The following is a 23,290-nucleotide window of genomic DNA, read 5'->3' on the forward strand; positions in this document are numbered from 1 at the left end:
GTACCACAACACTTACTTCCTGACGGAAACCTAGGCTACAACACAGAAAAGTCTATGTTTTGAATTTATATTCATTAATACGAACCATAGTGAGTAAGAAATTTTAAATTTAGAAGAAATGGGTACCAGGGAAACTATTCACTACACCAGTCACTCTTAAATATGATTTAAAGAGCAGCGCCATGGAACCACCAAAAGCTTTAGTGTAGTTATTCAGACAACAAGCTTCAGGCAAAAGACGATCGTCGAGACACGGATCAAGAAACCAAATGAAAGGAAGGTTCTTTGGCGTCAAAAACGTAATTGCATTTAGTTAAGTTTTCATCAGTCATGAAGTGCAAAAAGCGGCGGTCCAGTTGTACAGCACACTGTCTCGCCGAAAGTAGTATCATAAATGGACGATTAAATGATATGCTGTTCGTTTTCCTTTAAGCAAGTGAAGACAGTTATGTATATGATGTCAAGGACAGTCTTCCTCTAACTTGCAGTCATAATTCACGACATGAAGACATTTGCTTCACCGAAACAGGTTGTCTGTGAATAAATTCTCAGCACAATAGCTGTTGGAGGTTCCGTTATACCGTTTTTTGAATATGCTGATCAGCCATAACGTTACGGCCACTTCCTAATAGCCTGTATGTTCACCTTTGGCACGGGAACAGCGGTGACGCATCGTGACATGGAAGGAATAAGGCCTTGGTAGGTCGCTAGAGGGAGCTGGGTCTCATCTGCACACACAGGCCATGTAACTCCAGAAAATTCCTGGTGCGGTCGAAGAGCTCTCACGCGTCGTTCAGTCACATCCCACATGTGTTCGATCGGCTTCACATCTGGCGATTTGGGAGGCCGCACATCAACTGAAACTTGCCACTGTGTTCCTCGAACCACTTCATCACACTCTTGGCCTTGTGACATGGTGAATTATCTTGTTGAAACATGCCACTGCCGTCGGGAAACTTGATCATCATGAAAGGGGATTTACGTGATCTGCATCCAGAGTACTATACTCCTTGGCCGCCTTGGTGCCTTGCACGAGCACTCTTGGATTGAATATTCCTCACAGCGTGATGGAGACGCCGCCAGCTTGTTTCCGTACCGCAGTACAGGTATCAAGGAGCTGTTCCCTTGAAAGACGACGGATTCGGAACCACCCATCAACATGCTGGAGAAGGTAGCGGGATTCACCAGATCATACAACGCCCTGCCACTGCGCCAGTGCAGTGCCGATCATCACGTACCAATTTTAGTCGTAGTTGCCAATGTCGTGGTGACAACATTGGCATTTGCATGGTTCGTCGGCTGGGGAAGCCCACTGTTAGGATTGTTCGGCACACTGTGAGTTCAGACACACTTGTATTCTGCACAGAATTAAAATGTTATGTCAGTTCCGCCTAGTTCGCCGCCTGGCCTCTTTTTCAGTCTGCCAGCCTAAGACGTTAGACATCTGTAATGAGAGGTGGCTGCCCGACCCCACGGCGTATGGACTTGGTCCCACCTTGGTTTCGGCACGTGTTGAAGACCCTCACCAGAGCACTCCTCGAACACCCGACAAGTCGCGCAGTTTCCGAAATGCTCGTGCCGAGCCTTCGGGCCATCACAGTCTGTCCTCGGTCAAATTCAGATGGATCGCGCGCCTTCCCCATTCTACACAGGGACATCACGAACACTGATACTACATCCACAGTTCGTGTGTCTGACTAGCAGTAATTCCTCGCCACATGACACTGCTATCGCCCCTGGCTGATCACTGTACGCTGAAGCCGTGAGCCCTGTTTACACAAACATAAGAGTCCCAGTGATATTTCTATTTTTAATCAATATCAATTATACGTATACAATTAATTGAGAACCTACTGAACACCGTTTAACGTCGATTGCAACAGCTGACAAAGGTAGGCTATTTTTATTATTTCATTTCGTAATGTTCTACTCGATCATGTGAGGTAAGGCTCCTCATCATGGTACGAGTCCGCTAACGATTCTGAGAATAGTTATAACAAATTGAAAATTCGAAAGAGTGGCCGATATCCACAGAAACAAGAAGTTTTGAGACAAACAAATGTGTTATTAGTGATAAAATCTTAAATTGTTGCGATGAATTAACACACAGAAGAAATAACATCTGAAAATCTGGGTATATCGTTCTAACATTTCATTTCTGCTGGAAAAATTGGAAATGCCAAGTGGCTAGTGCCTCCCGTCGGGTAGATTGTTCGCCTGATGCAAGTCTTTCGAGTTGACTCCACTTCGGCGACTAGCGTGTCGATGAGGATGAAATGATGATCATAAGGACAACACAACACCCAGTCCCTGAGCGGAGAAAAATCTCCGACCCAGCCGCGAATCGAACCCGGGCCGTTAGGCATGACATGCTGTCGTGCTGATCTCTCAGCTACCAGGGGCGGACATTTCTGCTGGAATTGTACAAAAAGAATATAAAGGTCGCAATACGACACATATTTCACTATAACTATTAGGTGTAGGAATATTATTTTTCTGTCAAATAATCGCTGCGAGAATGTGGCTTTTGTCTCCGACAGAGTCTAAGTTATTAACCACAGATCTCGTGAGTAACCATATATACGTGGAAAGATGAGTTACAATTCCAAGCCACGTGAGCAACAGCCTTGAAAAAGTTCTCGAACTGACACTACGTCCTGATCGTCCTTTTCTTCAATAGGAGTATTCTGTTTGAATCCACAGAGTTGTCTCAAAATAGAGAACAAAACAGAGTAAAAGTAAACAAAGGGATCAAGGTTTCTAGTTCAGTGCAGGAAAGGTATTAGACTAAACTTCACTACCACGTATATATTTCCAGCACCGGAAACACTATGAAATGTATCAGGGAGAGGATAACCGTAGCAGGGTTTCGACATACATATCTATACAAATATCCATACTGATATTATAAATTCGAAAATCACTCTGTCTGTTACACTTTCGCGACTACACCGCTTAACCGACTTAGATAAAATTTTATAGAGAGTAGCTTGAACACTGAGGAAGAACGGAGGTTACTTTATGAAGTGTGTAATACGATATATTTATTGATTTGAAGAGTGTAACACCAAATATGGAACAATAATTAGTCTCTGAAGAGCTGTTTACCCTTTGATTTTTGAACTTTATCGTATAGCAATCCAAGGGAAAATTTGAGTGTATCTAAATTAAATGATGTACCTAGTGTTCCAGATATACTCCCATCGGAAGTCAAGTGTGCTCTAGATTCCATGAAGAAGGGAACAGTGCTGGGTGATGATGAGCTCAGCGTTGACATCCTCAAACTGGCAGGAGAGGGAACAATAAATCACTTGGCAATAGTATTTACTTCCTGCCTGCACTATGCTTCAATCCCATTATCGTGGAACAAGACTAAGATTATATTGATACACAAGAAAGGAAGTATTCACAATATTAAAAACTACCGTCCTATCAGCTTGCTCTCAATTTTGTACAAAATTTTCACAAAGATCTTGTTAAACTGAATTAGTTCCACCCTTGACTCAGCCCAACCTATAGAACAAGCAGGATTCCGAAGCAATTTTAGCACTATTGACCACATTCTGGCCGTTAGTGAAGTGATAAGCAGAGCGAATGAATACCAACTGCCTCTCTGCATTGCCTTTGTTGACTTTGGAAAGGCATTTGACTCCGTTAGCCATGTAGCTGTCCTCCAAGCTTTGAGTGAGCAAGGAGTGGAAGCAGCATACACTGAAGTGCTCAGGAAAATCTACGAGAATTCTTCAGCTTATGTTAACATCGGCGAATCAACTAAAGAATTCCGCATCATGAGGGGTGTCAAGCAAGGCGATCCCATCTCCCCAAAACTGTTCTCTGCTGTACTGGAAATGGCTATGTCAAAGCTGAGCTGGGTAGGTAAGGGAATTAGAGTTAATGGAAGAAGGCTTATCAACTTGAGATTTGCTGATGATATTGCCTTACTGGCCAAAGACTTCGCAGAGCTCCAAAACTTAGTTACAGATCTTGCATCGGAATGTCAGCTGGTTGGCTTGAACCTTTCCAAAACAAAAGTAAAGTCCAACAAATGGGTCCCAGCTGGAGATGTGAAAGTCAAGGACAGTCTACTAGAAGAGGTCAGTGAATATGTCTACCTTGGCCAGATTATAAATATGAAGGGAGACATAAGGCCAGAAATCTATCGACGCATCAAGCTTGGCTGGCAAGCATTTGGGAAGAATTCAAAAGTATTCAGATCAAAAATGCCAGTAAATTTGAAGAAAGCAGTATTTGATCAATGCATTCTTCCTGCGAGACATGGACACTGAACTCATTTACAAAAGGGAAACTTAGGACAGCACAGAGAGCTATGGAGAGATCAATGCTGGGCTATACAAGAAAGGACAGGAAAAGGGCAGATGACATCTGGTCTGTGACGAAGGTTAATGACATCTTAGAGACAGTAGGTTCCTTGAAATGGCAGTGGGCTGGCCACGTCGCAAGAAGAAAAGACAGCAGATGGACGAAGCTAGTACTGGAGTGGAGTCCGAGAGAGCACCGGAGGCCTAGAGGAAGACCACCAGACAGATGGGACAAAGACATCAAGAAGATCGCTGGTAACACCTGGCAGAGAACTGCCCAAGACCGTCCCACTTGGAGAAGACTGCTGAAAGCCTACCTGAATCCACGACTCGAAGAGGCCACATCATTTAATGATTGAATTGGCTGATGATGATGATAATGATGATCGTATATACTTGTGAAAATGCTTTTATTGTTTCTTATATTCTGCGTAACACGATTCGGCGTAATGAACGCAATGTCAATAAAATCCTCTACGAGTTTAATATATACTTCCATATTAATATCAGTCACAAATCCGTCACATCTTAGCCGCTGAGCGCCTTGAGTGTGTTATAATTTGTTTATTGTGTGTCAACTCCCTGTGAACAATTCGTGGTCATGGGGTTAGCATTACTGTTTCCCGATCATGGGTTTCATTCCCACCCTGTAGACTTTTCTTCTTTCTGCTCACGTCTCTATGTGTGCGCTGTCCTCATCGTTATTTTATCATCATCTACGTGTAATGCACCGAAGTGGCGTCAAATAAAAATACTTCACCAAGTTCCCGAACATCCCAACCGGGGTCTCCCGGCCAATAAAGCCATATCCACATTTCATTTCATTTTACTGACGCTTAAGCGTAGCGGTGGGTAACATCCAGAAGACAACGCTTGTACAGTCCACAACGAGTTTAATCCTTGCAAATCCATAACTCCATACTAATATTATAAATGCGATAGTAACTGTGCCTCTTACGTTTTTACGACTAGACCAATGAAATGATAGCAGTGAAATATGGCTTGAGATAGGTTGATCCCAGATGAACATGACAAGCTACTTTACAAAGTCTGTAGTACGAGATACTTATTGATTTCAAGAATATTAAATAAATTAAGGAAAAATATTTACTCTTTGAGAAAGCTATTTACCCTTTCTCATTTGAACTTTATCTCATTTGTGAAAATGCTCTTATTGGTTGGTATGTACTTTGCAATACGGTTCCATGTAACCAATGTAGTACTTATTCAATTCTCAACGTGGTTAATGCATACTAATACCAGTATTATTAACTGCGAAAGTTATTCTTTCTGTCACTTTCTCACGACTCTACCGCTGAACCGGTTCCGATGATATTTTGTGTGAAGATAGCTTGACCCCTGAGTAAGACCATAGGCTACATTACAGAGCTGTATCTTTTTGAGTATTATTAACATTTTTAAATAAGATACACGCGAGTTGCATGCGAACGATGATGGTGGGATGGCCGGCGACTCTTAGTTTCTATAGATTGTTCCGTGGCAGTGCATATGCGATGTTATCGTGCACGTAGTTTATGATACTGAGTTCCTACTGCATAGCTGCAGGGTTTTGGTGGAGATGTAATAATAACGTCAGACGGTAAGCCAGAGAACCACATTTAAAACTATTACCATAAGCCTCGCAACCATTAATCGGATTTAGCGCTTGTTCCCATGAGAGTTCAAGCTGCGAAAGTTACTCGAATCCAACAAAGCTCAAAGCACTTTCGTGTCCCATTACTTGAAGGAAAAATACGCCCGTTGTAGAGGCCGGCGACCGTTCAGATTTGGAACAACTTTTAAATATAGAAAGGTCTTGTCCGCACAATTCTTTATCAAGTGTTACCCTTAATAAAGAATTGAGTGATTCGAAGTGATGAATCTATGTTTTATCGTCAATTCTCTGATTGGAATGGACCTCCATCACACACGCCATTGTGAAGATTACTTAGAGCAATGCCACCTATCGGAACTTTACGAAACTACAGGGCTGAAGCGGGAATATTCCACGATGACCCACAAAAAAATACTGCACATTCTTCAATCGAAATTTGCCGGGAAAAAAATGTGTCGCTTTACTTATTCAACGCTCATCGAACATCATGCGTAAGCACCGCGAAGACAAGAGAAAAGAAATCAGGGCTCGTTTGGAAGCACACAGGCAGTCGTTTTTCGGTAGCATCATTTGTGTGTGGAACAGGAAAGGGAATGAGCAGCAGCGGAACAAGAGATGCTATGCATCGGACGATGGCTCGCGGCCTATGTGTGTAAATGTAGGTGTAATAGTTATACGATCTTATCAGAATTCGACTTTTCAATATGGGTAATTCAGCCATAAAACTAAACTAGCCTCTGCCCGAAAAGGCCATGAGGGCCCAACAGTACCGACCGCCCGCCATGTCATCATCAGCCCACAGACGCCACTGGATGCGGATATGGAGGGTCATGTGGTCAGCACACCGCTCTACCGGCCGTATGTCAGTTTACGGGACGGGAGCCGCTACTTCTCAGTCAAGTAGCTTCCCTGTTTGCCTCACAAGGGCTGAGTGTACAGCGCTTGCCACAGCGCACGGCAGACCGGATCGTCACCCACCCGAGTGCTAGCCCAGCCCGACAGCGCTTAATTTCGGTGATCTGACGGGGGCCGTTGGCAACCCAGTCATAAGCATGAGTAAAATAATACGAATGTTTCTAACATAATTGTTTGTTAATGTATTTGTAGAAAACACTGCATACTTTGGTGCATTTCTTTTTTAGGATATCCTAAGTGTTGATTTTTGATAGTATTTCATGACTGTACTCATCAGAAAGAGAATATCGATACTGAGAAATATATCGTTTGAAGTAATGCACTTGATGAACCACTTGATTCGTACTGGAGGTACGAGGGTTTACCGCGGGACATTAGGTGAACATTAGGTCGTGGCAATATTGTTGTTAGAGAGTATTTGTGTCTTACGTATTCCGATCTATGAAACAAATCCCATAGCTCCTCTCTTTTGTAAACAAATACGTTGAAAGTACCAGGTAATCAAAAAGTCAGTATAAATTTGAAAACCGAATAAATCACGGAATAATGTAGACAGAGAGTGAAACGTCCCCTTTGAACAATTCTACAGGACTGTGCTTAAACTGACACACAATATTTTGTTAGCGCAACGCAATCTGACTTTCAATAATCCCTACAAAAGAATGGGCCCTGACTAACAGTAAACTATACCTTTCACAAATCACTTACCTCACAAAAATCTTCGCTACTAAAGCTACTGCAATACAGCGAGCGCCACTACTGCCAGCTAAATAAAAGATTCAAACTACTGAAGGCACTAACTACTGATAGGGATAGTTAGCAAATGAAAGATATTAATAGAGAACAAACAATGTATTTACCTTGATATCATCACATATAAATATAGCAGTTCATGACAAATTTCAAAACTCCACCATCTCTCTCCCCACATCCACCACTGCTGGCGGCTCACCTCCAACTGCGCAACGCTACGCGCTGTTCACAGCCAGCTGCCTAACACTACAATGGCGAGTATTACAACAATGCAAACTAGCCACAGACTGCACACAGCACAGCCAGTGATTTCATTTTCATACAGAGAGCGCTACGTGGCGGCGGCGTTACCAATATAAGAACCTAAACAGCCTACTTACATAAAGAAAACATAAACAGCCTACTTACAAGAGGTACAAATTGACACACATGCTTGTAATGACAAAGGGTTTTATTAGAACCAAAAAAATACAAAAGTTCAAAAAATGTCCGACAGATGGGGCTTCATTTGATCAGAATAGCAATAATTAGCATAACAAAGTAATAGAAAGCAAATATGATGTTCTTTACAGGAAATGCTCAATATGTCCACCATCATTCCTCAACAATAGCTGTAGTCGAGGAATAATGTTGTGAACAGCACTGTAAAGCAAGTCCGGAGTTATGGTGAGGCATTGGCGTCGGGTGTTGTCTTTCAGCATCCCTAGAGATGTCGGTCTTTCACGATACACTTGCGACTTCAGGTAACCCCAAAGCCAATAATCGCACGGACTGAAGTCTGGGGACCTGGGAGGCCAAGCATGAAGAAAGTGGCGGCTGAGCACACGATCATCACCAAACGACGCGCGCAAGAGATCTTTCACGCTTCTAGCAATATGGGGTGGAGCGCCATCCTGCATAAACACCGTACGTTCCAGCAGCTGTTTATCAGCCAGACTGGGGATGATGCGAATCGCCGGCCGCGGTGGCCGAGTGGTTCTAGGCGCTTCAGTACGGAACCGCGCGACTGCTACGGTCGCAGGTTCGAATCCTGCCTCGGGCATGGATGTGTGTGATGTCCTTAAGTTAGTTAGGTTTAAGTAGTTCTAAGTGACTGATGACCTCAGATGTTAAGTCCCATAGTGCTCAGAGCCTTTTTTTTTTTTTTTTTTAACGTTTCGGCATATCTCTCACCCGTCACGGTAGCGGTTACAAAACCAGAATCACGCATTTCCTCGAAGAAAAAAGGACCGATAACGGTAGATGTGGTAAATCCAACCCATGCCCACACACTTCCTCGTCGTGCAATGGAGTTTCCACGACAGTTCTAGGATTTTTCGGTAGCCCAAATTCTGCAATTGTGGCGCTGACAGACGCTCGGAGCGTGAAATGAGCTTCGTCGGTCCACAACACGTTACTCAGCCAATCGTCATCTTCCGCCGTCTTTTGAAACGCCCACACCGCAAGTGCCGTCCGCTTCACTAAATCGCCAGGTAACAGTTCATGATGCCGATGGATTTTGTACGATAGCATCGGAGGGTACGCCTAAGTGCCAACCAAACAGTAGTGTATGGAATGCCGGTGCGACGTGTGACTGCACGAGCGCTGACTTCCCCGTGCATAGACGAACCCGCTTCAGTCTCCATTTCTCCCTGAATTGTCTCAGCAGCATTATGCCTTGTGCACGGTCGGCCACTACGGGGTCTATCGTCTAAACAACCCGTGGCTACGAACTTCGAAACCATTCTCGCCACAGCTGCATTTGTCAACGGGCCTTTACCCGTTCGAATCCCCTTCCTATGGCGATAGGATCGTAACGCTGAACTAGCAATTCTGATTATACAGTTTCACTAAAAGCCCCTTTTCAGGTAACATCAACATGCTGCGACTGCTGGCGCATCTGATTCTGTCTCTCATTACAGCTCCTTTTATACACAATTGTTATGCGCAGTCACTGACGTTTTGCTGTCCAGCGCCATCCATCGGATATTTTGTGAACTTTGTTTTTTTCGGTTCTAATAAAACCCCATGTCATTACAAGCATGTGTGTCAATTTTTACTTCTCTATCTACATTATTCCGTGGTTTATTAAGTTTTCAAATTTATACTGACTTTTTGGTTCAAATGGCTCTGAGCACTATGCGACTTAACTTCTGAGGTCATCAGTCGCCTAGAACTTAGAACTAATTAAACCTAACTAACCTAAGGACATCACACACATCCATGCCCGAGGCAGGATTCGAACCTGCGGTCACGCGGTTCCAGACTGAAGCGCCTTTAACCGCACTGCCACACCGGCCGGCAACTGACTTTTTGATCACCCGGTGTATGCAGTGGTTTTTGTTAAACACGCTACTGTTAGACCGCGGGTGCACTTCCATTAGGAAGGATGGATTAATACATTTATTGATTTTCTGGCGTGCTTTGAAAACCGCTCTGTATTAACTTCACAAATCGAAACAGACGACAACGCATGAAGAACCCTTTAAAGGAAACACGACTAGCGACCCCTGCTGCAGCACCCTGGTGCCACACACCCTCGCAGCCAGACCGCGTTGTGCGACCCGGGTCAGCGCGTGCCCCGTGGCAGCCGCTGTGGGTCAAGTGCCTCCTGTCCTGTCCTGTCCACCAGCGAAGCACTTTCCATTTCGCTGACTCTCGACTTTCGCCGCGCCGTCAGGTCTCTAATCCAGTACAGAAAGAAAGGACAAACGTTTATCCACTTCTCTTGGAGTGCCTCTCTGAAAGCGCAGATAGAAAGACAGCGCAGGCCTCGAAGTGGTGCTTCACGGTTTCTGGGTCATCCTTGCGGTCGCAGTTGTCAGATACTCTTGTCCGCGCGACATGTGAGTCCTTCGCATCCAGTCAGCTGCAGCAGACAGGCTCCAAACACGTCTCAAATAAAGTACAGTGGATCGGGAGATTACTATGTTCTACATTTTGCAATGGAGAATAAATTTTATTCTCCTGCTACTTTTCCTCCAATCAATTCTGTTCTACTTATTATTATTATTATTATTATTATTATTTATTATTCATAATGTCAGTGCTAATATACTGAAGCGTCCTCAGTGTCGTGAACTACAGTGGAGCGGGAGATTACTGTCTTCTACATTTTGCAATGGAGAATAAATTTTATTCTCCTGCTACTTTTCCTCCAATCAGTTCTTTTCATTTTATTATTATTATTATTCATAATATCAGTGCTAATACACTGAAGCGTCCTCAGTGTTGTGAACTACAGGAGCATTAAGACAATATACTTGCGGGTCTATATCACACTGAACACAATGATAAAATGTGAGAAGACAAAGTGGTAATTGTTTGTAGACAGACAGCAAATAAACAAGAAAAAGGAGACAGCCGCGAGGAAAAACGATAACAGAAAAGTCTTTACTCGCTATAAAAAAATGTTTAAGAGTTTATGGTCCACATTAACAGCGCTATGGAAGTGACAAGGTACGTAATGATTTCATCGATAACGTTTAATTTGCCTCCGAAGGGCAAACGCAGAACAGAAGTCTAACCAAACATTAATTGCCTGTAATACATAAAACGAAGGCCCCCTACTGAACTTAATGAACTGGGATTATAATAAAGTCCAATATTCAGGTGAAAGATACAAATTTCTTCGAACAGTTTTAGTTTATTTGCTTAATAAGCTCTACATTATTCTTCCATAATTAAACGTTTTTACACAGCTATCAGTAACGTGCATCAAAAGGCTGTGAGGACCAATAATAGAAACGGGAACAGTGTTGTATTAATCACTGACACTGTGGAAGACACAGTAATAGAAATGAAAGACAGTTCTTACCTAGAATGTAATATTAGACAGAATATCATAGCTATTAAAACAATGTGGCCCATGAGGATTCCAACTCGAACGTGTCTTTCCTGGCCAGTAAGATACCCAGACACATCACACAAGACGGCCTCACAGGTTCAACTAGAGCTACACATACATGAATTTATGTTTAAGGATGTATAAACAGTGGAAAATTGCCGAAATGAAGAACATCAGGCACATCGAATATTTTTGTTAATTATTGACAAGGAGAATACAATAAAGAAACAAAAATTTTTATTTACATAAACGTATTTAAATATTCAAAAGTAATGATAGCCAATGTAGATTGCAAAATAAATATTCGTCAGCAATACCTAAAATGACACACTCAATGTAGAATATAATGGTCAGTACTTAGTAGTCCCTTCTTTTCCTCTTTATAATCTCTTGCAATCCCTTTAGGATGGATTTCACCTGAGATTCTGTTGTTCACATCGTTGTTTTACGCCATACCTCTAACAGAGCGTTCTTTAGATCACTTCTATTGTATGTCTGATGATTCCTCTTTTTTTCGAATGCATTCCACAAGCTCTCTGTTGAATTAATGTCTGTGGATTGCAGTGGTGTCAGCATCGAGCAGGGAGTGTTTTACAACAGCCACAACCTTGCAACTAGTGCCGTAAGTTTCCAGTCATTATCTTGTGTGATAATGTAATCCCCAGGAAGACCCACATTATTCACACTTCTAGATAGAAGTGTTATCAGGATGTTTATGTAGACCTTGTGGTCCGTAACGCCATCAATGAAACACAAATCTCCCACACCATTTGCACTCATGCAGCTCCAGAGGAGGGCTGAGCGTCCTCCTTGTTTAACTGAGGCTGTTTCATTTCTCTCGTCAAGCACACAATTCTTTTTTCTCATCACTGTTACTCGACCATTTGACTTAAAGGACTACAATCGACTCTCGTCAATAAATCAAACCTTCCAGAAATGAAACCCATCGGATTTATGTCCTACAGAAAAAGCAACCCGCTTCCTTTTGTTTATTGTGCTGATGTATGGTTCTCAACGATGTTCGTACTTAGATTTATGAAGCACATTTCTTACACTCTGTGCTGAAACAGACTTTCTTGTGTGCATCTGAACTGCTGTATCAACTTGTGGAGCGCTCAGTTTTGGATTTTTCTTGACTGCTCCAAGTAGCTGTCGTAGTTCCATCTCGAATAGAACTGCAGGACGACCACTTGGTGGTTGGTTTCGTGCGTTTTGTTCTGATTAAACCTGTTTACTCACTTTACTGGTAGGTCTGCCAATGGCTTCTCCGGTTTTTTGTAAATATTTTCCTTTTCGAAACAAACTGATGTAGATTTCTCTCTTTTCTTTTGGAGTTTCACGTGTAAGTAGGCTGTTTAGGTTTTTATGTGGGTAACGCCACGTAGCGCCTTATATGGGTACTGTAGAGCAGTTGGATGTGAACAGCGCGTAGCGTTGGGCAGATGGAGGTGAGCCGCCAGCAGTGATGCATGAATTGATATATATATATATATATATATATATATATATACATATATGATGACTTTTGAACAATATTAAGGTAAATACATTGTTTGTTTTTTTATCAAAATCTTTCATTTGCTAACTATGCCTATCCGTAGTTAGTGCCTTCAGTAGTTAGAATCTTTTATTTAGCTGGCAGCATTGGCGCTCGCTGTATTGCAGTAGTTCGAGTAACGAAGATTTTTGTGAAGTAAATCATTCATGAAAGCTATAGGTTATTGTTAGTCAGGGCCATTCTTTTGTAGGGATTTTTGAAAGTCAGATTGTGTTGCGCTAAAAATATTGTGTGTCAGTTTAGTGATGATCAGAATAAGTAAAGAGAAAGCTGTTTGAGTACTTTGAGTTTTGCTCAGCTGTTTGAAAATTAAATAAAGTAGAAGTTCGCCAGCACAGTTATTCATAATTTTTCTAAGGGGACGTTTTACACGACTTTTTCGACCCACATTACTTAAATATCACTCAACGGCTTTGAAAACGGAGAGTATCTATCCAGTACAGTGGACGAAAGGCAACTGCGTAAGGAAAGGGAAAGGAATGTTTGTTATTGGGGCTTGGTATTTGGGATCTTGCTTACTAGACGAATACTTTTTGACACCAATTGGAGCGTGATTTTAAGTAACGTGTATTTGTTCGCATGTTCAGCAACATATGAACCCAAGGAGTGCTTTATTTCTAAATGCAGAGATAAACCAGTGTAAGAAAATATATATTGTTCTTTTCATAACTTTATTTCTACGGTTACGTTTTTTTTTTTAGTCTCTGCGCTACGTCCGGACGAAAATTTTTGGAGTTACTGCAGCCTGCATAGCTCAGTCAGCAGGAGCATTGCCCGCGAATCCCAATAAACCGTGTTCCAATCCAAATCTGACCCACGAGTTTGATCTGTCGCAAAATGCAGAGTGAAATTTCAGTTCTGGATATCAAAGGCACATTACTAAAGAACCCAAAATATCGCTTTTAGATAAGACAACTAATGTCAAAAATGGACGTGATATGATGGATAGCCGGCCGCGGTGGTCTAGCGGTTCTAGGCGCTCAGTCCGGAACCGCGCGACTGCTACGGTCGAAGGTTCGAATCCTACCTCGGGCATGGATGTGTGTGATGTCCTTAGGTTAGTTAGGTTTACGTAGTTCTAAGTTCTAGGGGACTGATGACCACAGATGTTAAGTCCCATAGTGCTCAGAGCCATTTGAACCATTTGATATGATGGATAAAAGTTCTTGTAGCATGGCGCTTCCTGAAAGTAAAAGGTAGATTACATAAAATTTAGACCAGATTATATATGAAGAGTTTGAAAATCATTGTAGAAGGAAGTTAAAAACCAACAGATAAATAGTACTCTGAAGGGAAAAAAGGAAGTGGCCAGTTTCTGCTTTCTTCCCGTCTCCAAACTTGCGCTCCCTCTCTATGACTTCGTCAATCTTTCTTCCTTTTGTACAGAAATATGTATTATTTTCTGGCTACTCAGTATGTATTTATATAAACTATTGTTCACTCACAAAGGATATGATTTTTCCGTGTGAGTGACTTACACTATTATACGATTTTAAGTTAGCTTTGCAGCTGCATTTCTACTTCAAATCTCTAATAATGTGAGTAGTACCGGTTAGTTAAAAGTAGTGTACACGCTTTGGAACACAATGCTCGGGAATTAGCACCACATGCCCGACTCATCGGGTATGACAGTGAGTCAGCGTATCTCCAGTACTCGTAATACCTTCATCGCAGAGACAGTGCCTTTGTCAGGAAATAATTGTAAAGATGTAGCTAAGGTCTAGAGATATAACTCCAATGCTTCGGTGTACGATAACTAGCTCCTAAAATAAAATCCGCAAGTAATCAAATGACAACATATACTTCCAGACACCTTTTCAAGTCTCAGACGTCCATTAGGTATACATGCAGAGTGAAATGACGAATGAAAATTGAAACCAAGGCCGGGATTCAAACCCGGGTCTCCTGCTCGCTCCGCAGCTGCGCTAACCAGTATCTCATCTTGACACCTTGTCTTTGAACAACTGTCTGTATTACCCTGTCACGCCTCCCTCCTCAATCCTGACGAGTGAATAAGCTAATGGTGCGAGAATACAAACAGACCTTAAAAAGGTGTTCCAAGACGGCGAAAGAGGGACTGCTGGCAGCACGACCGAAGAACGTACCTCATGCAGAGGAATTCGCTGAGGTTAACTGGTGGCGGGTCGCTTGCTGGTTCCCCGACCTCGACTGAAAAGCGAGCTTTGAGTGAAGCGGAGAACGGAATTCGGTAGGACTGCTCAGGGAGAAGTGTAGCAGTGGCTAACTAATCATCGATGTGATTCCATTACACGGAAGTACTACCGGTCCAGATCTCTACACAGGATGTTCAAACAAGTGCGGAATACTTTGAGAGGTGGTCGTACTCATCGAAACAAGAAAAGTGCAATAAGCATGGGCGCGGAAATGAATAATTTTTTAGATAATCCCAATAAACATGGGTCCGGAAATGTATACTTTCTGCGATAAACGCGGGTTTGCGGGAGGTGTTGAATGTGGAGTCCAGTCACGACAATACGCCCCTCTGCCGTCCGGCTTAAGAGATAATGGACCCTTTGAAGTACACCCGGTTGTTGTTTTACCTGCTGCTACCCATTGAAGACGTGACCCAGTAGTGTACCCACGTCGTTGATTGGCGTGGCGTAGGCCAGTTTCTTCAAGTGTCCCCATAAACAAACGTCTAGGAGATTGAGGTCTGGGAAATGAGCAGGCCAACATATGCCCCCACCCCTATCCCCGACCAATCCAGCGACCCTGAAATGTCTGCATCAGATGTTCGCGCACATCGAGACGAAAGTGTGCTGGTGCACCATCATGCATGAACCACGTTTGTATTCGTTGCTGCACTGGGACAGCCTCCAGCAGGGTAGGCAATACATTAATGAGAAAGTCCAGATAATGCGTCCCAGTTAACCTTTGTGGTAGCACGAGTGGCTCTATAAATCTATCGCCAAATACGCCTGCCCCACGTTGACTGAGAATCGGTATTGATATCCCTTTTACTGAACTGCTTCGGGATTTACGTCTGCCCGTACTTGCTGATTATGGAAAACCAAAACACCATATCTCGTGAACCCTACCTCATTGGTAAATAAAATCTTGAATATGAACAGTGGATCTGTGGCACACTTCTGTAACAGCGGTTGGCGATACCGCCGTCTGCCATGATGATCCTGTGGCCTTAGGGCCTGAACGCACTGTAGATGATATTGGTACACTAGTTTTTCATGAAGTACCCCCCTCCCCAGATAAGAGAATGAGACACACCTTTTGCTGATGTTAATCGTCGCACACTTTCACCGAACGTAGCACACGCACCTCCATTTCAGGCTTGCGGACTGTGCGAGGCTTTCGACTGTCAGTCTGCCAATGTGTGAGGGTACCTGTGCCTCTCACAAGGGAACCTCCCCATCGCACCCCCCTCAGGTTCAGTTATAAGTTGGCACAGTGGATAGGCCTTGAAAAACTGAACACAGATCAATCGAGAAAACAGGAAGAAGTTGTGTGGAACTGTGAAAAAAATAAGCAAAATATACTGAGTAGTCCATGCGAAACATAAGCAACATTAAGGAAAGTGTGAGCTCATGAGCGCCATGGTCCCGTGGTTAGCGTGACCAGCTACGGAACGAGAGGTCCTTGGTTCAAGTCTTCCATCGAATTAAAAGTTTAATGTATTCTATTTAATTTATGATAATCACATTCACAAGAAAACCTAAATCGGGGAAGGTAGAAGAGTCTTTTTACCCATTCGCCAAGTGAACAAGTTAGGTGGGTCGACAACATATTCCTGTCATGTGACGCACATGCCGTCACCAGTGTCGTATAGAATATATCAGACGTGTTTTCCTGTGGAGGAATCGGTTGACCTATGACCTTGCGATCAAATGTTTTCGGTTCCCATTGGAGAGGCACGTCCTTTCGTCTACTAATCGCACGGTTTTGCGGTGCGGTCGCCAAACACACACTAATCTTATTACAGTGAACAGAGACGCCAATGAACGAACGGACAGATCATAACTTTGAGAAAATAAAATTTTCACTCGAGGGAATGCTTGAACCAAGGATCTCTCGTTCTGCAGCTGATCACGCTAACCACGGGACCACGGTGCTACTGAGCTCACACTGTCCTAGTGTTGCTTATCTTCCTCATGGACTACTCAGTTTGTACATTTTGCTAATATTTTTCATAGTTCCACACAAATTCTTCCTGTTTTCTCGATTGATCTGTATTCAGTTTTTCAAGGCCTATCCACTGCGCCAACTTATAACTAAATCTGAGGGGGGTGCGATGGGGAGGTTCCCTTGTCAGACGCTCGAAAAGTCTACCGTACAGCTTATCAGAAGACACTCCGTGCTGTGGATATTTTTCAGCGTAGAGGGCATGTGCTCGCAGGCTACATCCATTTGCTAAACCATAGCAGAATATCAAATACGCCATTTCACTTGTCGAGTGGTAGGCTTCCAAGTGGTGGAAGAGAGAACCTGTAATTGTACTACGCCAATTGTACGTACAAACAGTGCAATAACAGTGAACACGTTAGTGAATCCGCATCTCGAAGAAGGTAAAACACCATATACGTATCGAGGGTTGGCAGTGCTCTACAATAAGGCACAAAAACACGACAAAAACTAACGTAGCCTACAACAAGACTCGAACCAGACAGCTGGTTGCAGACCATCTAATGTGAGTAACGCATCATAATACCCTGCCGACACATTTCAAGGCTAATATACGCAACTGTGCTAATATACGCAACCAAGGGTCACGCAGCCCTCCCTATAAACACGTGTTTATCTCAGAAAGTATGCGTTTCCGAACCCAAGTTTATTGGACTTATTTTTTTTATTTTTTTGTTCCATGTGTACTACCACCTCACAAAATTTTCGGCACATTTTTTTGAACACTTTGTATACAAATCCCCAGCCACGACTTACTAACTTGACATTCTGTGAGTCAAACATGCGTTCCACTTTAGCCTAGGCCAACGAAATAAATTAAGTTCTAATCAGACTGACGAGCGTCATGGAGACGGCGTCATGTGCTCGTAATTCGTCCCACTCTCCCCAGTAGTACAGGAATGTGCTATTTACATGGCTTCATTTGCACTCAACACGACTACTGCTAGGGTGTTCGATTACTCTGCCCTGTGCCCTGTGCAGGGTTATCAAGCATTTGTGCGTGATACCCCCCATATTTGGTATACTTGGAATTTTTCCGGCCTTATATCTTTGGACCATGCAATCGAGAGGCTAGGCACTTGCAGTTGTTGCGCCTCCTAAGCTCGTTATTGAGTTCAAATATTAATTCGCCTCTTCCGGAGTCAGCGCAAGCGTGCGGCTGCCTCTTGCTCAAGAACTTCTTCTTAAACTGAATTAATAAATTGGTTGGAATATTTCTTACATTCGCGTCACTCCACATTAATCAGAATTAAAAGCCACGGTGACAATCACCTCAGTCATTATTAAAACCATGAAATAATCATAAGTGTTCATTAGTGACAAATAATATTGGGATGATGGGATTATGTGGAAGGAAACAACGGCCAGACAGTTTAACTCACAGAGTGAATATCCTGGCGCACAAGGAAAATAATCGAAATACAGTACTTTACAAAAAAATTGGCGACAGTTTGTTTCAAAAAGATAGGCAGCCAGGGAAGGAAACTGATAGCACAAAGCAATGGACGCTACGAGCACTCTCAGAACTTACAAGACCTACTCGAATAAAAATTGACGTCAGAAGGGACATGAAAGGCTGATTTTTGTTACAGACAACAGTTTAATGCTGAAGTTCAAATATTTCTGTGTAAAATTAATACTTTTTTTAGATGATAAACAGGAAAAGCTTCATTTTCCTCAGGGGGTGGAAAATACAATTAACTAGCTCACATATGTGTCGTCTGTCAAGCATTCTCAGTAATAGTATTATCAGTAATAGTACTAAACACCAGCACAACTGCTACTGCTACTACTTTCAGTAGCAGGAGTAGCAGTAGTAAGTAGTAGTAGAAGCACTTGTTTGCCCTTCGCTTATTTAACACGTTAAAGTTAAGACATGCAAAATTATACAGAAATATAAATCTATACAATAAATACAATTACAGTCTGATTCTATTGTACTCACGTAAACACATTTATCAAGATCTTCTATATTTGTAATTATTTTTTATTTTTCCCTTTGCAAGCTATGCCCCAACAGTCTGAAAATCAATTCAACAAACGAGGAAACGCTGCTGTACAAAAATACATCATTCAGAACTTCACTTACGTGTTATACTATTCGAATCAATATTTAAAGTTATGTCCTTATAAATGTAACGTTTATTCGTCTTCTATTAGAGTCTGCTGTCGTACAACTGATAACTGGTTCCTTTCAAGTAGCGAACATCTTCAGATCACATTATTTGCAGAGCAAACAGTCATTTGAAAATATTGTGGTGCTGTGGACAGCTGAATTAGTCACAGATAAACTGAGCAGCTGTAAGTGACTCTACTGGATGGTATGTCAGTCTTATAAAGTTGTAATTTTAAATATGGACATTTTATGTTAGGGTTTACAGTGCCTGTTTTGATATCAGTTGAAACAAGTTAATTTTTACCAGTCGCAATTTATTTTATTTTATGTAGCTGCCACAGTCAAAACTGTGCTCTCCTTCTCTCACTCTCTTTTACCCCCTATCTCCCAATCCTCATCCTCCCACATGTACTTTCACTCACTCACACACACACACACACACACACACACACACACACACACACACACACACACACACACATTACTAATGTAACATAATAGTAATATCGAGGGTGATTCAGCTGCTGCCCCTAACTATGGGTTTTTCACGACCTGCAACACCTTTAAAAACCACACACGAGATTTTCATATTCCGTCGGTCTCTACACACAAACTATTAGTCTTACAGAAAACGTTAATAGAACCTCTTAGTAGGAAATTTAATGTAGTTAAATTTTGGACTGGGATTTCAACTTATTCATAAAAAACGTATTTGAAGGTCACTTTTGTCCGTTTTTCTTGAACAACTCGAGAACTGTGGCCGCTAGCGAAAACCTTTTTCAGTATAAAATATGATTACATTACATTTCCTACAAAAAGCTCATGTTCATTTTTCTGTAGGAGTAATAATCTCCGCATAGCGACAGAGATACGAAATTCTTGCATGTGGTATGTGGGTTGCATATGACCCATAGGTGGGGCACTTGAATCACCCTGTATAAAATAGTAATGAAAATTTGGCCGCTATTGGCAACGTAGTTATTTTTCTGTAACTTAATACTTTGTGTACATTTAACTGAATAAGGATGCTGTATTAAAACATTAAGTCTAACAGACATTCACTTAATATTTGTAGTGAACCATCAAAAAAATGGTTCAAATGGCTCTGAGCACTATGGGACTTAACATCTGTGGTCATCAGTCCCCTAGAACTTAGAACTACTTATACCTAACTAACCTAAGGACATCACACACATCCATGCCAGAGGCAGGATTCGAACCTGCGACCGTAGCGGTCGCGCGGTTCCAGACAGAAGCGCCTAGAACCGCACGGCCACACCGGCCGGCAGTGAAACATCCTTGTTCACTTAAATGTATAAGAAGTATTAAGTTATGTAAACACGAAAGAAAGCAATTTGTGACCACTGCATATATTTACATTTCATTTTGTCTATGGAACCGAAGACATTCACAATGATCTGAGACATGTTCCAAAATAGTCTTCGCCTTTGCCACTGTTGGCAGTATTACTATTTTTTATGTTCTTTATACTTATTAGATTCTAGACGCCATCTTTGCTCACTTCAGTGATAATGAAGTGTTTTTGAAGTTGTATGTGATGTAATGCGACAGAAAAAGAAGACTTTGCCATGGAGGTATTTTTACTCATACTTTTATATTATTGGTTAAACGTGCAGTGCAAACTATAAAGCACTTGCTAAATTAATCTTTTGTTCCCGTCTTTACTTCTAGACAATGACACAGGTTACCCCAGAATCGTAAGCATAATACGTAGAAGACGTGTTAATTCACTTTATGTTGGCGGTTTCAACTTCTGATACGTGTAGTGTAAATTAAATAAACTGTGGTTTGTCCTGGTCCTCGTTGTACTGTGCTGGTATGTTTATTTCCTCTTCTACGATTCGGAGACGAATGATATGACGCACGTATTGAGCGAGATTTATGTTCCATTCATCAAAAGCAAGACAGGTAACGCTGAAGACGAATGTGCTACCAGATTGTTTGATGTTTAACCATGAATTCATGTTGACTTTTGATGCTTAACTAATGAACAACGGATGCTGACTAGTGTATCGAAAACGACTGAACCGACAAGTCCTGTCGTCCGTTAATGCGAAATGTCTGCGATTGATACAGAGGTTACTTTGTTTGTCGAGACGCTGCAAAAGCGTTGTTTACGAACATTGCTCTCCACTTAACGGTTCCCAACTTACTGTTTGTAGTAGACACTCAAGCTATGTTTAGAGCAAAGTATTAATCAGATTTTGCAAATAATCGCCTCTTTTACTCCGTTAAAACATGCAAAAAGTGATTATTGAAGGCTGTCATGGGATTTCGTGGGTGACGACGTTGTCTCTGAAAGAGTCGACGCAGCATGACTGCTGCAAAACATCTGTAGTTATTTATCATTTGCTGATTCATAAATCTCTTTACCGTGATTAAGCAAAAAGGAGAAATGAATTAAGATAGTCGACTTTATTCCCACACTATGTGTAAAAAGACTGTGTTTGTGACAAACTGTGATTCGTCTTTACCGTAACAGAATATTTATTAATCGACAGGGTCACAAAATTTGACGTAATAAGTACTATGTTACCGCTGTACAATCCACAGTGTTTACAGACGGTGCTGTGCTGTGGGCAGCTATTGGAAACCACGTACGGGGATCTGCTTAGAACTTAACAGTTATTTTCATTAAGAGTTGAACCATACACAGACATAAGGACTTTCAGTACCTCATTATAAACAGAAATGCGTGACAACACAAAGGTGAATACTATCATCATGAAAGGCGATGAGTAACCCATCCATTTAAGAAAATAATTACAATAGCCTTATTACAAGCGTAAGTTAGGGACACAGATAATTTTACAGATCACAAAGAGAAACTAACAGGCCAACGAGCACTAAACAGAAGCATAATTATCATTGTGCGGAAATTAGACTATCTTGAGGCAGACAATAAGCGTGAAGTTGCAAAAAAGAAATAAGCAAAAAAGAAAATAAAATAAAAACATTTAAAGAATGAAGAGGTAAGACAAAAAGATGACTTAATTTTTCTATTATTTTTTTTTCTTTCATTAGTTTTCTAGTTGTTTTTGTACGGTCCATCGGAAGTCCTGTGCTAAATGCATCTTAAAGTAACAGAAACACCCATCTTCTTTAATTATTTGTTACATTTATTATAGTCTATGCCTTCGTCAACAGTGTATGACCTCTTTGGCTTCCTATGGCACCGTGCACGATATTTCCTGATGTCTTAACAGTGTCCTGCCATTCTATCTCTTCTTATATCAGTGTTTTACAGAAGTTCCCTTCTTGTCCGATTATGTGGACAACCCTATTTCTAACCAATAAATGTAATTTTCAGCCTCATTTTGTATTACCACTGGTCAAACGTTTCGATTATTTTCTTTTCCGGTTTTCACTCGATACAATTTTATACTCCTCTAAAGATGGCACGCAAGGAAATGAAATACCTGCAGGGTATATCTTATATGGTGGTCAGACGGCGCTTTGCGATGGGTTATGTAAAGAATTGGGCATTAAGATGTAACTTGTAATGTGTCACCGAACTATGTGGCCTCGTATTCCGACTTCCCTGCCTGACTGCTAAATCCAGCCTTAAACGAAAAAAAAAAAAAAAAATGGTTCAAATGGCTCTGAGCACTATGGGACTTAACATCTGTGGTCATCAGTCCCCTAGAACTTAGAACTACTTAAACCTAACTAACCTAAGGACATCACACACATCCATGCCCGAAGCAGGATTCGAACCTGCGACCGTAGCAGTCCCGCGGTTCCGGACTGAGCGCCTAGAAGCCTTAAACGACACCAAGCTATGATGTGCAGTGATTAAGACTGAGGGTTAAACTCTGAGGTGGCCATGCAAATACAGGATTTCCGCACGTTTCCTGAGTCACACAAGGTAAATTCTGGGAATAATCCTTTGAAATATGGTGAACACAACGCCTATAGTTGTAATTACTTTATTGATGTACACGACCAGTTACGGATTCATGGAGGGAATTACCCAGAAGAAAAATGTTTTTGATTCAGAGCAGTGAAC

Source organism: Schistocerca serialis, chromosome 1 (genome assembly GCF_023864345.2).
Source record: "Schistocerca serialis cubense isolate TAMUIC-IGC-003099 chromosome 1, iqSchSeri2.2, whole genome shotgun sequence".
Lineage (NCBI taxonomy): Eukaryota > Metazoa > Arthropoda > Insecta > Orthoptera > Acrididae > Schistocerca > Schistocerca serialis.